Here is a 14,622-nt window from a genome sequence, read left to right on the forward strand (position 1 = left end):
CCTACTTTTTCCGCTTCTGTCAGTAACTGAATTGACTTAAATGTGGCACTGAATGATTTTAACCGAATTTCGTTATGAATCTTCACGCATTGCTAAATTTGCACACTTCCATGGTAGGTCAGCAACAGTGATTCAGTATGACTGGTCTGAACGTTGACACAGACCGTTTCGCTGCCGAATGCGCATAATATTTTGCTAATTCGTAACGATCTGGGGTACTTTGTCTTACTAAAACAGTTATGTTATCTCGATAAGCTGAAATTCATTTTTATGGTACAGTTCATACTAATTAGCGTTTCTTCTTTCATTTATATCTTATATTTACGTGTTGTGTTTAACACACTAATCAGCACTAATATAGTCTTACACATAATTGGAAACAGTCTGACAAAGTTAGGATAGCTTTTCAGTTCCATCCCTGTGCATAGCATATTAAAATGTAAACTTTGACGGTCGGAAATATCATGTCCATTATAATTATCCGGGCGGGCTGTTATGCCGTGGTCGGTTGATGAATTCTGTGGTGATTCCCAACGTTTCGTCTCCGACTGCGGGAGACATCTTCAAGGGGGTCCGTAGCTTGATGGAAGGTCCAACACACACACTAGCTCGCTACTGACAGTCGGAGACGAAACGTTGGGAATCATCACAGAATTCATCAACCGACCACGGCATAACAGCCCGGATAATTATAATGGACATGTGCATAGTATGTTGGTAGCACTTCGTCACCCTGCCTGTTATGCTGTGTAGTAGACTTTAAAGCTGTGCGGATCTGCATAACAAAAAGGCTAGGGTCTGGCTGGTTTTGTTCATTACTGTACGTCTGGAGCACAAAGTTGTATGGCGGTGAATCACGGACTGTGGGAAAACCGGAAAACAAGAAAATCGAGGCTTTTGAGATGCTGTGCTATAGAACGACTTTATTTAAGACCGAAGAGATTCTCCGTAGAATCGACAGAGAAAGGAACATATGGAGAACAGCAACAAGAAGAAGGGACAGGATGATAGGATATAAATTAAGACACATGGGAACATGTAGACGGTGCTATGGCGGAGCCGCATAGTGTAAGAACTGTAGGAGAAGACAGATTGGAATACACCCAACAAATAACTGAGGGAGTAGGGTGCAAGTATGCTTCTGTGAATTCCTTGTACCCTCTTTTTTAGTTTAAGCTGTTTCAAATTTTCTTTTGAAGTCATAATATAGACATAATATTAATTAATCTAACGTGAAAGTCACTTCCAAATTAAACTATCCGCGACCTGAATGATTGTCCGAACACTACAGTGCTTTGAGGCGGTATGCCGTTGCAATCATGCGTCCTTTAAGCTCACTTAAGTAGCTAGTTAGGAGGAGGGACCTGCAGTTTGCCGTTGACTGCGAGTCACTGTGCACCGTAACATTTTTTCATGCCAACAAAATGGTTCAAATGGCTCTGAGCACTATGGGACTCAACTGCTGAGGTCATTAGTCCCCTAGAACTTAGAACTAGTTATACCTAACTAACCTAAGGACATCACAAACATCCATGCCCGAGGCAGGATTCGAACCTGCGACCGTAGCGGTCTTGCGGTTCCAGACTGCAGCGCCTTTAACCGCACGGCCACTTCGGCCGGCTGCCAACAAGTTACCAGAGATGAAAGAGGTGATGTGTGACACAAAATAATGCTTCGAACCGCTGGGGATTGAATCAGTGACCTTTGGACTGGTACTCGAGAGCTTATTAAGTATTTTTCACAAATTTTATTTACCAAACCATAATTTTCACACATACATAAACGAGCTTTGCTTGTAGCAAATGGATATGCGAGTTTATTGTGTGCTTACCAGCTGCGACTGTGATTTTTTTCTGTTTTGTACTGTGCTGTTGCTGAGCCAGATGCTGTCGCCTGTCCTGTTTCAGAGGAAACCACTCAGTTTGCAACATCCGGGCAATCACAGAGGATAGGATTATTGGTAGTTGGGAGCTCCAATGTTAGGCGCGTTATGGGGCCCCTTGGGGACTTGGCTGACAAGAAGGGTAACAAAAACCAATGTGCATTCCGTATGCTTACCGGGTGGAGTCATTCCAGAAATGGAAAGGGTCCTCCTGCATGCCATGAAGAGCACAGGGTGCAGCCAACTGCAGGTGGCTGTTCACGTTGGTACCACTGATGTGTGTCAGTTTGGATCAGAAGAGATTCTCTCTGGTTTCGAGCGGCTAACAGAAATGGTAAAGGCTGCCAGTCTTGCTTGCAAAAGGAAAGTGGAGCTGATCATTTGCAGCATAGTCGACAGGACCGATTGCGGACCTCTGGTACAGAGCCGAATGGAGGATCTGAATAAGAGGCTCAGACGGTTCTGCGACTGTCTAGACTGCTGATTCCTCGACTTGCGCCAATGGGTGATTGGGTTTTGGGGTTCCGCTGAATAGGTCAGGTGTCCCCTATACGCAGGAGGCGGCTACACGGGTAGCAGTGGCTGGGTGGCTTGGACTGGGCTGTTTTTTAGGTTAGAAGGTCTCGGGAAAACGCAAGGAAGGCTTTGGTCACAAATGGTGCAGGCTGAACACAGGAAGAACGTAGATACAGGAAACATTGGTACAACAGTTGTAAACGGTTGTCGCTGTGTTGGGGAAGTACCAGAGCTCCAAGCGCTAATAGAAAACACTGATGCTCAAATCGTTATAGACACTGAAAGATGGCTAAAACCGGATACAAGCTCAGCCGAAATTTTTGCGCAGAACCTAACAGTGTTCCGAAAGGATAGGCTAAACACGGTTGGCGGTGGCGTGTTTGTTGCTGTTAGAATCAGTTTAACTTGTCGCGAAATTGAAGTAGATACTTCCTGTGAGTTAGTATGGGCAGAGGTTATTGTTGGCAACTGGAGTAAAATAATAATTTCATCATTTTACCGACCTCCCAATTCAGATGATACAGTTGCTGAAAGGTTCAAAGAAAACTTGAGTTTGATTTCAAACACGTACCTGACTCATACGATAATAGTTGGTGGCGACTTTAATTTACCCTCGATATATTGGAAAAAGTACATGTATAATTCCCAAGGTACGCATAAAATATCATCTGAAATTGTGCTAAACGCATTCTCTGAAAATTATTTCGAGCAGTTAGTTCATGAGCCCACGCGAATAGTAAACGGTTGTGAAAACACACTTGACCTCTTAGCAACAAATAATCCTGTGTTAATAACGAGCATCACAACCGATTCAGGTATTAGTGAACATAGGGTTGTAGCGAGACTGAATATTGTAATCCCCAAATCCTCTAAAACTGAGCGAAAAGTATACCTATTCAAAAAAGCAGATAAAAATTCATGTGGCTTAAATTCAAAGAAATTGAGAGATTTATACCAAATAAGTTAACAAACGACGGAGATGATCCCTCTTGGTACACAAAACGGGTTAGAGCACTGTTGCAAAAACAACGAAACAAGCATGCCAAATTTAAACAGACGCAAAATGCCCAAGGTTGACGATCTTTTACAGAAGCTCGAAATATAGCGCGGGCTTCAATACGAGATGCTTACAACAGTTTCCACAACGAAACTTTCTCTCGAATCCTGGCAGAAAATCCAAAGAGATTCTGGTCGTACGTGAAGTATGTTAGTGGCAACAAACAATCAATGTCTTCTCTGCTCTGTGCGATAGCAATGGAGATACTATCGAAGACGGTGATGCCAAAGCAGAGTTACTAAACACAGCCTTCCGAAATGCCTTCACAAAAGAAGACGAAGTAAATATTCCAGAATTCGAATCGAGAACAGCTGTCAAAATGATTAACGTAAAAGTAAATATCCTCGGAGTAGTGAAGCTACTTAAATAACTTAATAAAAGCACGTCTTCTGGCCCAGACTCAGCATGGGTTTCGAAGACGATTGTGTGAAACCCAGCTGCGCTATACGCCCACGAGACTCAGGGGACCATAGACAGGGGTTCGCAGGTAGATGCCGTGTTTCTTGACGTCCGCAAGGCGTTCGATACAGTTCCCCACAGTGATTTAAAGAAAAAAGTAAATGCGTACGGATTATCAGACCAATTGTGAGATAGGATTGAAAAGTTCCTAGATAACAGAACGCAACATGTCATTCTCAATGGAGAGAAGTCTTCCGAAGTAACATTGATTTCAGGTGTGCCGCAGGGGAGTGTCGTAGGACCGTTGCTATTCACAATCTATATAAATGATCTTGTGGATAAGTTCACTGAGGCTTTTTGCGAATAATGGTGTAGTACATCGAGAGGTTGTAAAAATGCAAAATTGTACTGAAATGCAGGAGGATCTGCAGCAAACTGGCGCATGGTGCAGGGAATGGCAATTGAATCTCAATGTAGACATGCTTAATGTGCTGCGAATACATAGAAAGAAAGATCGTTTATCATTTAGCTACAATACAGCAGCTCAGCTACTGGAAGCAGTTAATTCCAAAAATTATCTGGGAGTAGGCATTGTTATTGTTGTTGCTGTTGTTGTGGTCTTCAGTCCTGAGACTGGTTTGATGCAGCTCTCCATACTACCCTATCCTGTGCAAGCTTCTTCATCTCTCCTAGTACTTGCTGCAACACACATCCTTCTGAACCTGCTTAGTGTATTCATCTCTTGGTCTCCCTCTACGATTTTGACCCTCCACGCTGCCCTCGAATACTAAATTGGTCAGCCCTTGATGCCTCAGAACATGTCCTACTAACCGGTCCCTTCTTTTTGTCAAGTTGTGCCACATACTCCTCTCCTCCCCAATTCTATTCAATACTTCATCATTAGTTATATGATCTACCCATCTAATCTTCAGCATTCTTCTGTAGCACCACATTTCGAAAGCTTCTATTCTCTTCTTGTCCAAACTATTTATCGTCCATGTTTCACTTCCATACATGGCTACACTCCAGACAAATACTTACAGAAAAGACTTCCTGACCCTTAAATCTGTCCTCGATGTTAACAAATTTCTCTTCTTCACAAACGCTTTCCTCGCCATTGCCAGTCTACATTTTATATCTTCTCTACTTCGACCATCATCAGTTATTTTGCTCCCCAAATAGCAAAACTCCTTTACTACTCTAAGTGTCTCATTCCCTAATCTAAGTCCCTCAGCATCACCCGACATAATTCGACTACATTCCATTATCCTCGTTTTGCTTTTGTTGATGTTCATCTTATATCCTCCTTTCAAGACACCATCCATTCCGTTCAACTGCTCTTCCAAGTCCTTTGTTGTCTCTGACAGAATTACAATGTCATCGGCGAACCTCAAAGTTATTACTTCTTCTCCATGGATTTTAATACCTACTCCGAATTTTTCTTTTGGTTCCTTTACTGCTTGCTCAATATACAGATTGAATAACATCGGGGAGAGGCTACTACCCTGTCTCACTCCCTTCCCAACCACTGCTTCCCTTTCATGTCCCTCGACTCTTATAACTACCATCTGGTTTCTGTACAAATTGTAAATAGCCTTTCGGTCCCTGTATTTTACCCCTGCCACCTTTAGAATTTGAAAGAGAGTATTCCAGTCAACATTGTCAAAAGCATTCTCTAAGTCTACAAAAGCTAGAAACGTAGGTATGCCTTTCCTTAATCTCTCTTCTAAGATAAGTCGTAAGGTCAGTATTGCCTCACGTGTTTCAACATTTCTACGGAATCCAAAATGATCTTCCCCGATGTCGACTTCTACCAGTTTTCCCAATCGTCTGTAAGGAATTCGCGTTAGTATTTTGCAGCTGTGACTTATTAAACTGATAGTGCGGTAATTTTCACATCTGTCAACACCTGCTTTCTTTGGGATTGGAATTATTATATTCTTCTTGAAGTCTCACACATCTTGCACACCAGATGGTAGAGTTTTGTCATGACTGGCTCTCCCAAGGCCGTCAGTAGTTCTAATGGAATGTTGTCTACTCCCGGGGCCTTGTTTCGACTCAGGTCTTTCAGTGCCCTGTCAAACTCTTCGCGCAGTATCGTATCTCTCATTCATCTTCATCTACATCCACCTCCATTTCCATAATATTGTCCTCAAGTACATCACCCTTGTACAGACCCTCTATATACTCCTTCCACCTTTCTGCTTTCCCTTCTTTCCTTAGAACTGGTTTTCCATCTGAGCCCTTGATATTCATACAAGTGGTTCTCTTTTCTCCAAAGGTCTCTTTAATTTTCCTGTAGGCAGTATCTATCTTACCCATAGTGAGATAAGCCTCTACATCCTTACATTTGTCCTCTAGCCATGCCTGCCTAGCCATTTTGCACATCCTGTCGATCTCATTTTTGAGACGTCTGTATTCATTTCTGCCTGCTTCATTTACTGCATTTTTATATTTCCTCCTTTCATCAATTAACTTCAATATTTCTTCTGTTACCCAAGGATTTCTACTAGCCCTCGTCTTTTTACCTACTTGATCCTCTGCTGCCTTCACTACTTCATCACTCAGAGCTACCCATTCTTCTTCTACTGTATTTCTTTCCCCCATTCCTGTCAATTGTTCCCTTATGCTCTCCCTGAAACTCTGTACCTCTGGTTCTTTTAGTTTATCCAGGTCCCATCTCCTTAAATTCCCACCTTTTTGCAGTTTCTTCCGTTTTAACCTACAGTTCATAACCAATAGATTGTGGTCAGAGTCCACATCTGCCCCTGGAAATGTCTTACAATTTAAAACCTGGATCCTAAATCTCTGTCTTACCATTATATAATCTATCTGATGCCTTCTAGTATCTCCAGGCTTCTTCCATGTATACAACCTTCTTTCATGATTCTTGAACCAAGTGTTAGATGATTAAGTTGTACTCTGTGCAAAATTCCACCAGGCGGCTTCCCCTTTCATTTCTTACTCCCAATCCATATTCACCTACTACGTTTCCTTCTCTCCCTTTCCCTACTCTCGAATTCCAGTCACCCATGACTATTAAATTTTCGTCTCCCTTCACTACCTGAATAATTTCTTTTATCTCATCATAAATTTCTTCAATCTCTTCATCATTTGCAGAGCTAGTTGGCATATAAACTTGTACTACTGTAGTAGGCGTGGGCTTCGTGTCTATCATGGCCACAATAATGCGTTCACTATGCTGTTTGTAGTAGCTTACACTCACTCCTATTTTTTATTCATTATAAAACTGGAATAATCTCTTTCAAATTCTGAAGGTGGCAGGGGTAAAATACAGGGAGCGAAAGGCTATTTGCAATTTGTACAGAAAGCAGATGGCAGTTATAAGAGCCGAGGGGCATGAAAGGGAAGCAGTGGTTGGGAAAGGAGTGAGACAGGGTTGTAGCCTCTCCCCGATGTTATTCAATCTGTATATTGAGCAAGCAGTAAAGGAAACAAAAAAAAAAAAATTCGGAGTAGGTATTAAAATTCATGGAGAAGAAGTAAAAACTTTGAGGTTCGACGATGACATTGTAATTCTGTCAGAGACAGCAAAGGATTTGGAAGAGCAGTTGAACGGAATGGACAGTGTCTTGAAAGGAGGATATAAGATGAACATCAACAAAAGCAAAACGAGGATAATGGAATGTAGTCAAATTAAATCGGGTGATGCTGAGGGGTTAGATTAGGAAATGAGACACTTAAAGTAGTAAAGGAGTTTTGCTATTTAGGGAGCAAAATAACTGATGATGGTCGAAGTAGAGAGGATATAAAATGTAGACTGGCAATGGCAAAGAAATCGTTTCTGAAGAAGAGAAATTTGTTAACATCGAGTATAGATTTAAATGTCAGGAAGTCGTTTCTGTAAGTATTTGTATGGAGTGTAGCCATGTATGGAAGTGAATCATGGACGATAACCAGTTTGGACAAGAAGAGAATAGAAGCTTTCGAAATGTGGTGCTACAGAAGAATGCTGAAGATAAGGTGGGTAGATCACGTAACTAATGAGGAGGTATTGAATAGGATAGGGGAGAAGAGAAGTTTGTGGCACAACTTGACTAGAAGAAGGGATCGGTTGGTAGGACATGTTTTGAGGCATCAAGGGATCACAAATTTAGCATTGGAGGGCGGCGTGGAGGGTAAAAATCGTAGAGGGAGACCAAGAGATGAATACACTAAGCAGATTCAGAAGGATGTAGGTTGCAGTGGATACTGGGAGATGAAGAAGCTTGCACAGGATAGAGTAGCATGGAGAGCTGCATCAAACCAGTCTCAGGACTGAAGACCACAACAACAACAACAGTAAACCTACTCCTGCATTACCCCTATTTGATTTTGTGTTTATAACCCTGTATTCACCTGACAAAAGTTCTTGTTCCTCCTGCCACCGAACTTCACTAATTCCCAATATATCTAACTTTAACCTATCCATTTCCCTTTTTAAATTTTCTAATCTACCTGCCCGGTTAAAGGATCTGACATTCCACGCTCCGATCCGTAGAATGACAGTTTTCTTTTTCCTGATAACGGCGTCCTCCTGAGTAGTCCCCGCCCGGAGATCCGAATGGGGGACTATTTTACCTCCGGAATATTTTACCCAAGAGGACGCCATCATCATTTATCCATACAGTAAAGCTGCATGCCCTCGGGAGAAATTACGGCGGTTGTTTCCCCTTGCTTTCAGCCGTTCGCAGTACCAGCGCAGCAAGGCCGTTTTGGTTAATGTTGCAAGGCCAGGTCTGTCAATCATCCAGACTGTTGCCCCTGCAACTACTGAAAAGGCTGTTGCCCCTCTTCAGGAACCACACGTTTGTCTGGCCTCTCAACAGATATCCCTCCGTTGTGGTTGCACCAACGGTACGGCCATCTGTATCGCTGAGGCACGCAAGCCTCCCCACCAACGGCAAAGTCCATGGTTCATGGGGAAAGGAGTAGGCATTAGGAGTGATTTAAAATGGACTGACCATATAAAATTAATTGTCGGTGAAGCAGATGACAGATTGAGATTCATTGGAAGAATCCTAACGAAATGCAGTCAGAAAACAAAGGAAGGAGTTTACAGTATATTTGTTCGCCCACTGCTTGAATACTGCTCACCAGTGTGGGACCCGTACCAGATAGGGTTGATAGAAGAGATAGAGAAGATCCAACGAAGAGCAGCGCGCTTCGTTACAGGATCATTTAGTAACCGCGAAAGCGTTACGGAGATGATAGATAAACTCCAGTGGTAGACTCTGCAAGAGAGACGCTCAGTAGCTCGGTATGGGCTTTTGTTGACGTTTCCAGAACATACCATCACCGAGGAGTCGAGCAGTATATTTCTCCCTCCTACGTGTACATCGCGAAGAGACCTTGAGGATAAAATCAGAGAGATTAAAGCTCACAGAGACGCATACCGACAATCTTTCTTTCGACGAACAATACGAGACTGGAATATAAGGGAGAAGCGAGGTACTCAAGGTACTCTCCACCACACACAATCATGTTGCTTGCGGAGTACGGATGTAGATGTAGATGTAGACTGTTTACGTTTTAGGTTCCTTTCGGTGTATGCTGATGCATTAGCTCCACACTTAACAATCATATACAACCGTTCGCTCAACGAAAGATCCGTACCCAAAGACTGGAAAGTTGCACAGGTCACACCAATATTCAAGAAAGGTAGTAGGAGTAAGCCACTAAATTACAGGCTCATATCGTTAACGTCGATATGCAGCAGGATTTTGGAACGTATCCTGTGTTCGAACATTATGAGTTACCTCGAAGAAAACTGACTATTGACACACAGTCAACATGGCCTTAGAAAACATCGTTCATGTGAAACACAACTAGCTCTTTATTCACATGAAGTGTTGAGTGCTATTGATAAGGGATTTCAGATTGATTACATATTTGTGGATTTCCGAAAGTCTTTTGACACTGTGCCACAAAAGCGACTTGTAGTGAGATTGCATGCTTACGGAATATCGTCTCAGTTATGTGACTGGACTTGTGGTTTCCTTTAAGATAGGTCACAGTGTTTAGTAATTGACGGAAAGTCATCGAGTAAAACAGATTTCTGGCGTTCCCCAAGTTAGTTTTATAGGCTATTTGCTGTTCCTTATCTATATAAACGATTTGGCATACAATTTGAGCACCCGTCTTCGATTGTTTGCAGAGGACGCTGTCGTTTATCGACTAATAAAGTCATCAGAAGATCAAAACAAACCGCAAAACAATTTAGAAAAAATATCTGAATGGTGCTAAAGTGGCATTTGACCCTAAAAAACGAAAAGTGTGATGTCATCCACATGAATGCTAAAAGGAACTCGTTAAACTTTGGTTACACGATAAATCAGTCTAATCTAAAAGCCGTAAATTCAACTAAATACCCAGATATTACAATTACGAACAACTTAAATTGGAAGGAACACACAGAAAATGTTGTGGGTAAGGCTAACCAAATAATGCGTTTTATTGGCAGGACACTTAGAAAATGTAACAGATCTACTAAGGAGACTACCCACAGTACGCCTGTCCGTCCTCTTTTAGAATACTGCTGCTCGGTGTGGGATCCTTACCAGATACGACTGACGGAGTACATACAAAAAGTAAAAAAAAAGGCAACACGTTTTGAATTATCGCGAAATATTGGAGAGAGTGTCACAGAAATGATACAGGATTTGGGCTGGACGTCATTAAAAGATAGGCGTTTTTCGTTGCGACAGAATATTCTAACGAAATTCTAATCACCAACTTTCTCCTCCGAATGCAAAAACATGTTGTTAACACCGACCCACATAGGGAGCAATGATCACCACGATAAAATAAGGGAAATCAGAGCTCGTATGGAAAGATACAGGTGTTAGTTCTTTCCGCGCGCTATACGAGACTGGAATAATAAAGAATTATGAAGGTGGTTCGATGAACCCTCTGCAGGCCCTTAAATGTGATTAGCAGAGTATCCACGTAGATGTAGATGCAGATGTAGATTCGTTTACAGTTTGGTTCCTTAGTACGACGGAATAACTACTATGAAGCATCTTGCGAAGTTCTCGTTGTATTTCTGAAGTTACTGTATTTTCTGATGTTCCGTGATAATATAGCGTCAGTAATCGTCCGGTTTGTCTCCTTTTCCCTCAGTATCACGATAGCAGTAACCAGCAGGACGAGTTCTTTTTAATTTTCGGATAGGGTATCACGGCCGGAAACAGTTCACCTTCTGTTGCTATTTTCTGAGACGATGTTCTCTTTATGACTCAATATTTCTTTCTTCCGTTTCAAAATGCCGCTGTTTCGGTGCTTATCTGTTGCATGTTATAAACTCTACGACGGATAACTGAGTGAGAGAAAAATTTTGAAAAGACGCCTTTTTCTTGGTCTTTTCATGCAACGACCTGTGCCGTATAGAGTAGACAATATAAATTTGTTGTTTATAATGGGCCAGATTTGCTTCCAGTAACTGCTTTCTGCAGGCTAGATTTTCCATTTTGTATGGTAAATAGCAACATTCCAGTGATGTGGAACTGAAACTATGAGGAACTTCTGCCATTCATTCCTAGGTGAATTACGTTACGATGTACCGATAATAGAATGCTAAAACGTAAACGAGATGCTGACGTTTTTACTTTAGGATTTTAATTCAAATTTGTTTTCCTCGTCTGCTAGCTGGAGCGAAATGCATTGAGAAATGTAATAGACGCCTGCCTAATTATCTGTTAATAGGCACGTCGCAGCAGGACGTTTCGAGATGACCACAGACTGACCTAGGAATCGATGAGGCGATCCACGCGACGTGCCATGAATCATGTAGGCAACGGGGACACGCTCCGTCTGCCTTATTCAGGACGTCCTTACCCTCCTCAGAGAGCTTCCCCCCCTATTATTGGCCAACTACCATACACAGACTACTGAATTCTTGAACAAAAACTTCTATCTATAGTTCTTCGGCACACCCACATCCGCTGTAATTGCTACTACGTACCTCATTTTATTTCTCGAACGTTCCCCGTAAGATCGGTGCTTCAGCTACACTGTAGAGCAAATTAATACGAACTTATCATCGCCACACTAGACGCCCACCCTCGACTGCAAGTTTTCTGAATACTGCTTTTCGCAATAGCTGTGTGATTTAAAGATAGTTATTGTGAGAGTGTAATCGCCGCTATTAAATATAACGAAAAATAATGATCTGGCCACTAGTGTGTAACTAAACTATAAAAGGCTATCAGCTGAATTGTCTTCACACTAAGTCAAGAAGTACTGAAATACCAGACCTCTTCCAGAACAATGAAAAAGTATTTTGGGGTAATTTACTGTACCCCGTAGTACTATCATTATATGCTTCCATTGTGTTCATATACGGTTAATGTTTCCTTTATTTGATATAACTGACCTCAGCGATTTAGATATATATTTTCAATTCACTATTCTGAAGGCTTTTTCCAGGTTTTGCAGCAATTATGTAAAGTAAGTTTAATGTGCTTAAGACTTTGGACCGAGTCCGGCTGCTTTTTCTGCACTGGAACACGTGATTAATTTGTACGTATTTGTATGAACATGCGATTAAAGCCTCACGGCAATAAAATGGTTTTGGTGCAACACTGTCCTCAAATAAAATAGTTGCTTTCTTGAGATAACTATTTGCATTATCTGGCAGCTTCCAGTCTCACATCCTAGCCCTAAGCCTTTTAGTATACTCAAAAATAAGCAACTGCTTCCATAAATTTTTAATAAACTGGACGTAGTGCGTTATATGAGACAGTCAAAGTTCAACGGGAACTTCTGTAACGTTTGGCATGGTTTCATGTGCAGAAACACAAATGTTGTCCATTTACGTAAACAATTTATCACATAAGATCAGCAGCAGTATTAAACTGTTTGCAAACGGTGCAGTCAGCTGCAGCACCGAATCGTACTTGAATTATCGTAAGTTCAGTAAGAATGCTGAAGATTTGATGGGTAGATCACATAACTAATGAGGAGGTACTGAATAGCTGGGGAGAACAGAAATTAGTGGCACAACTTGACTAGAAGAAGGGATCGGTTGGTTGGGCGTATTCTGAGGCATCAAGGGATCACCAATTTTGTATTGGAGGGCAGCGTGGAGGGAAACCAAGAGATGAATACAGTAAGCAGGTTCAGAAGGATGTAAGCTGCAGTACGTACTGGGAGATGAAGCAGCTTGCACAGGATAGAGTAGCATGGAGAGCTGCATCAAACCAGTCTCAGGACTGAAGACCACAACAACAACAGTAAATAACGCAGACAGAGTTTGGCAAAATTTTCACTTATTGGAATGGAAGGTAGAATGCTTTGGAACCTGCTAGTATCTGATTGCAATATTACTGATTAATAACTGTAGCATGTCACAACCTTTACATATTTGAGGGTAATGCTAAGAAACGATATGAAATGTGTCCAATCTGTGAAATCTATGGTGATGAATGTAAGATGCTGAATTGTGGGGATGATTGTGCGAAAATGGACAGAGTACAACAGAAAGTAGAATACAAGACGTTAGTGTGACGAGTTTCAGAGTCAACAGCAACCAGACGTGGCAATACAGATTCTACGAATTCAGAGATGAGGTATTAGAATCGTGAAAAGGAAGTAAGACCATACGGAAGGGTAACTAAAGCTCTAGGGTAACTTAATTAGGAATCATTTAAAGAAAAGTGTGGTTGCTCTTGCGAAATTGTGTATAAATTCATTTCAAGGATCATTATTTGATTAATACTGTACGACCAATCTGCTACCAACGTCGTATATCCCGAGCATAGATGATAAAAATACCGTAATAGGGATTAAAGCACATGGACAGTCAGAATGGTCTCGCTCAGTAAGCGAGTGGAATAGAACAGACAATCGTTAATATTGGTGCCAACTGTTTTCCGCCAAGAAAACTTACAATGACCTGCGAATTATTTAAAATCTGTAGATTCACCAAAGCTCTGCACTCCAACATGCAGCTCTCGTTAGAAGTCTAAACGTTTTCTCATATCACACTTTCATCCATTTTCATTTGCCTCGTGGCTTTGTTGAATACGGAATAATCCCCTCAGCACTCGCTTGAAACGTAGTATTAAAACCTCACGTAGATTCTGTGTTCGGATCTCTAGATATTTTCACAATTTTCGCCAAATAACCACAACAAAAATTTAGCTTCCTTACTGACATTTTCAAGTACATTTTGTGAACTAGATCATTTTATTTATCTCGTAGCCATTCTTAATCGAAATGAAACACTAATTGACTATAAACGGAAAAAAATTACCAAGAGCAGGCATTGTCTGTTGAGAAGGCGACTGAGAATGATCATTAACGAGTAATCTTTTATCCGTTGCCGTAAATGTCACTGTAATGCATCGTTCTTTGATAAAGATTTTATATTCTTCATTAATGGGGTCAGCCTGTGTCCTTGTGACACATATTTCCCGGTAGTGCAGGAAGTAGAGTTTTATACCCGCTCGTTACGCTAAATGTCAGAGAACAGACGCCCATTTTAAGCACCGTCGGATTGAGAGCTCAGGGCTATCCACGGATAATAAAGGTGGCCTAATCAGAAAAGGTATGAAAAATTCCGCGTTGCTTTTCTCTTTTTTGCGTACGATGGAGGTACGTATGTGTTCGGTTGACGCATGCTGATGAGGTGCCTTCTTTTGCTACAGTTGTCACAAACACAGACCACTACCGTTCATTTGTCAGACGACCAGTGCTATAATTTCGAGCTTCGGTTTCCGTACCGTTAGGTGCAGCAGCACAGTTATATCAGAAGCAATAGACAGCC

This window comes from Schistocerca piceifrons, chromosome 5, assembly GCF_021461385.2.
Source record: "Schistocerca piceifrons isolate TAMUIC-IGC-003096 chromosome 5, iqSchPice1.1, whole genome shotgun sequence".
NCBI lineage: Eukaryota > Metazoa > Arthropoda > Insecta > Orthoptera > Acrididae > Schistocerca > Schistocerca piceifrons.